Genomic DNA, 5122 nt, shown 5'->3' with positions numbered 1-5122 from the left:
TAGCCTGCAAGAAGTTATAAACTGACCTAAGGCTATTGAGAGAGCTCAATATGAGACTCTAGCAAGCAGAGTATGCAGACAGGAAAAAGGATTGGAATGTCTTCATCAACACATCATGCTAAGAGAGGTAAGGGCACAAATTCCCGATATACTGCTGTAGCTCCACAGAAAACTAAGCAGTCCTATTCTTTTGCTGCTAGCTCGGGTAGAGCTTTTGGAGAGATACCTCTATGTCAGACATGCGTCAGGTCACACCAGGGAGTATGTAGATTAATCTCTGGTGCTTTTTTTCATTGTGGTGAATCTGGTCACAATGCTCGGAATTGTCCAAAGAGATCTGGAGATATATCAGTACAAACTGAGAGATCAATAACAACACCTAGTAGAAGTAGAGGACGAGGAAGATCAGGCGGCCAATCTAAGGCTAGCCAGCGATAAGAGACTCGGGGAGTGGCTCAAATTTATAATATAAAGACCAGTGAGGATCGGGATGATCCGAAGAACATAATATGTACATTCTATCTTTTTGATGAGCATGTCTTTATTCTAGTTGACCCTAATTCTACGCAGTCTTACATTATTACAAAGTTGGTTAGAACTAGAGGAATTCCTTTAGAACCAATTTTTAGTGAAATGATAACAGTAAACCCTATGGGTCATAGTGCACGGGTAACACGAGTATATAGAAAATGTCCGATTAAGATTTAAAGGGTTGTGTTCTCGATAAACATGATGGAGTTTCCCTTCGACGAGTTTGAAATCATTTTGGGCATGGATTGGTTGTCTCCACATCATGGATGAGTGGATTGTCATAGAAAGCGATTATTTTTAAAAGATGCGTAAGGCTCTAAAATAGTAGTGATAGGTGAAAAAGTGAAATCACCATCCAATGTGATATCGGCCATAACTGCAAAGAAGATGATGTCAAAGGGATGCATAGCTTTTCTAACTAATGTGATAGGTACTTGAGTGCAGGAAGTGAGATTAAACAATATTCCAACAGTTAAGGAGTTTTTAGAGGTTTTTTTCAGAGGAATTACCGGGTTTACCTCTAGATCGTGAAGTAGAATTCAGGATTGAGGTTTACCTGGGTACCAAACCTGTTTCTATGGCTCCGTATCGAATGGCTTCAATGGAGTTATGAGAATTAAAAACCTATTGCAAGAGCTACTCGATAAGGGATTTATCAAATCTAGTATTTCTCCTTGGGGAACATATGTGCTATTTGTGAAAAAAAGACACGTCTATGCGGTTATGTATTGATTATCGTTAGTTAAAAAAAGTAACGATAAAGAACAAGTATCCTCTTCCAAGGATTGATGACTTGTTTGATCAATTGAAAAGCGCAATAGTGTTCTCTAAGATATACCTGAGGTCGAGGTACCATCAGTTAAAGGTTGAGAATGATGATATTTCGAAGAACTTTTTGGACTCGATACAGACACTACAAATTTGTGGTAATGCCATTTGGGTTAACTAACGCTCCGATATCATTTGTGGACTTAATGAACAGAGTGTTCCAACCTTACTTGGATCAGTTCGTGGTGGTTTTTATAGATGATATATTAGTGTATTCCAAGTCAAGAGAGAAGCATGGTTCTCATATTCAAGTGGTTCTTCAGATATTTCGAGAAAAGAGGTTGTATACCAAATTGTCCAAGTGTGAATTTTGGTTATCGGAGATTGCTGTCCTTAGTCATATAGTCTCTGCAGAAGGCATAAGAGTAGGTTCCAAAAAGATTCAAGTTATAGTGGACTGGTAATCCCCAAAGAATGTTTCTGAAGTTCGAAGTTTCTTGGGGCTTGCTGGTTATTATAGCCGGTTCGTGAAGAATTTCTCAATGTTAGCTTTGTCGCTAACTAAGTTGTTACGAAATGATGTACCTTTTGTTTGGACGGAAAAATGCCAAGAAAATTTTGAAATGTTAAAGAGAAGACAGAGGCCCCAGTGCTTGCGTAACCTGAGTCAGGTAAAGATTGTGTCATTTTCAGTGATGCATCCCATAATAGATTGGGATGTGTGCTGATGTAAGAAAGGAAGGTTGTGGCCTATGCCTCAAGACAATTGAAGAATCATGGAAGATATTACCCAACACATTATTTGGAATTGGCAGCAGTAGTGTTTTCTTTAAAAATTTGGTGCCATTATTTGTACGGTGAGCATTGCCATGTAGACCCTTTATTGATTATCATCTCGGAAAGGCTAATGTGGTAGTTGATGCGCTCAGTCGAAAACTTTTGTAGCTTTACGGGCGTTGGATGCACATATTTCTTTAAAGGAAGATGGACCCTTGATTGCTGAACTTAAGTTAAAGCCAATGCTTTTGAATCGGGTAAAAGACCTGCAGGGTCGAGATGATAAGTGCTTGGCAAGAGTGGCGCAAGTCGAAAAGAAGAGGCCAAAGACTTCGAAATGAGGGTCGATGGATGTTTATATTATCGTGGAAGACTTTTCATTCCTGATAATGATGAATTAAAGAAAATATTCTTTTCAAGGCACATTATAGCCCTTTGATGATGCATCCAGGCAGGAATAAGATGTATCACGATTTAAAGAGTCATTATTGGTGGCCTGGTATAAAAAGAGTTATATCGGAGTTTGTTGCAAAATGTTTGACATGTCAGTAAGTGAAAGCTGAACATCAAGTGCCTTCTGGTTTGCTACAACCGATATCTATTCCTGAATGGAAATGGGAGCAAGTTATAATGGATTTTGTTTTAGGGTTACCTTTGACACCAGGTAAAAGGACTCGATATGGGTAATTGTGGATAGATTGACCAAGATGGATCATTTTATTCCAGTTCTAGTAGATTACTCGATGGATAAGTATACATAGTTATATATAAAAAAGATAATTAGACTGCATGGAGTGCCTATATCAATAGTATTTGATCGAGACCCAATGTTTACTTCAAGATTCTGGAAGTCTTTGCATGAGGCATTGGGTATTTGATTAAGCTTCAGTATAACTATTCATCCACAAACAGATGGGCAGTTAGAACGAGCTATACAGATACTAGAGGATATGCTAAGGGCTTATGTGATTGAGTTTAAAGGATAATGGGAAAAATATTTGCCTTTAGAAAAATTTGCGTATAATAATAGTTACCAATTGAGTATTAAGATGGCCCTGTATGAAGCTTTGTACGGGAGAAAGTGCTTAACACGATTAAATTGGTTTGAACTTAAAGATAGGAATCTGGTTGGTCTAGATTTGATGAAAGAAATGGAGGAGAAAGTAAAAATTATCCAGAATAATTTGAAGATAGCCTTCGATGGACATAAATCTTATGTTGACTTGAAAAGAAAAGAAATCAAATTTCAAGTGGGAGATAAAGTATTTCTGAAGGTATCGCCTTGGAAGAAGGTATTACGATTTGGACAGAAGGGAAATCTGAGTCGGAGATTCATTGACTTTATGAGATCTTGAAAAGGGCCAGACCTGTAGCTTATCAATTAGGTTTGCCTCCGTATATGGATAAGATCCATAATGTTTTTCACATATTGATTCTTAGAAGGTACATATCAGATCCATCCCATGTCATCATCCCTGAAGAGATAGAAATCTAACCAGACTTAACTTATGAGGAAGAACCAGTACGAATCTTAGAAAAGGAAAACAAGGAATTGCATAACAAGAGGATTCTGTTAGTTAAAGTGCTATGGCAGAATCATATGGTTGAAGAAGGTACTTGGTAAAGAGAGGAAGACATGAGGAAGCAGTTTCCACACCTCTTCGTTTCAGGTATTTCTTTAAATTTGAGGACAGATTTTCTTAAGGGAGAGAATTATAATACCCCAAATATCAGGTCAGGGATTTTATTAAAAAGATTCAAATTTTGAAGATTTATTTGAATAAATGATAAAAGATGGGAAAATGATTTGGAATAGTGCTTTAGACTAATTAGTAACAATAGAGGAATTAAGAGGGCATTTGGGTCCTTTAAGGAGGGGAAATGAATTTAAAATTCATTTCCTTAATGTGTATTTTTAAGGGAAAAGAGGAAAGTAAGTCAACAAAAGCCATATATGTTTTCTTCTTCATTCCCTTCTAAAGGCTCTCCTCCATAGCCAAAGGTAGGGTTTCATTTGGCTAGTTTTTCCTTTTGTTTTTTCTTGGTTTTTGAATCATGGAACATTATAGACGCTTAAAGAATGATTAATTAAGATTAAAACTAAGAGATGGATGAAATATTTGAGATTTAGGAAAATGGGTTTTTGAATGATATGTTAAGATATGAGTTTTTATTGATGCTTAGTAGTATATTTGACTTGTCAAAGAAGTAAATAAGAGATTAGAAGCATTGGATGAGCTTAAAAACATGTTAGAAAAAGTGGTATGATTATTGGATTGAAGTGTTCTTTAGAGATTGTTGATGTTATAAGAAGCTAAATGAAGGAAAGTTAGTCGAGATAAGTAAAGAAGAGTTTGATATTGTTGTTGGAGGTAAAAATAAGGGAAATTGACCAAATTTGGATAAAAATCGGGCTTAAAAATGGAAAATTTAGGTAAGGGTATAGTGCTGGAAGAACATTACCGATACTATAGGCTTAAATTAGAAGAAATCAGCTGAGCAATATCGATACCGATACAATTAGTATCGATACTGCGGTGGGTATCGATATTATGAGGAAGATATCAATACCATTGATTCCAAAATGCAAAAATGGTATCGATACTGTAATAGAGTATTAATACCATAGTATAGAAGTATCGGTACTAAGAGAAAGGTATCGATACCAAGGATCCATAATGTAAAAATGGTATCGATACTGAAAGGGAGTATCGGTACCACAATATAGAAGTATTGATACCATGGTAGGAGTACTGATACTATTGAGATAGAAATTTTAAGATTGGCTGAGATTATTATAGAAAATTTCATAATAGTACTTTTGAGTATTGTTTAAGTATAAATATTAGGGAATATACTAACATTTGGTGTGGTATGTGTCTTTAATGGATGCTTGAGTAGATCGAAATCAAGCTCCCGAGTCAAGTAAAATGAAAGACAAAGGCGTTGAGTAGTCAGATTTGCGTTTTGGATATAATAGCGAGGCAAGCCATGTGAGTGCATTTATTATGTACTTATATGTTATGATAGTCATAGATGCATGTTG

This window comes from Hibiscus syriacus, unplaced genomic scaffold (genome assembly GCF_006381635.1).
Source record: "Hibiscus syriacus cultivar Baekdansim isolate YM2019G1 unplaced genomic scaffold, ASM638163v2 tig00002237_pilon, whole genome shotgun sequence".
Classification (NCBI taxonomy): domain Eukaryota; kingdom Viridiplantae; phylum Streptophyta; class Magnoliopsida; order Malvales; family Malvaceae; genus Hibiscus; species Hibiscus syriacus.
Note: the sequence above shows the minus strand (reverse complement) of the source record.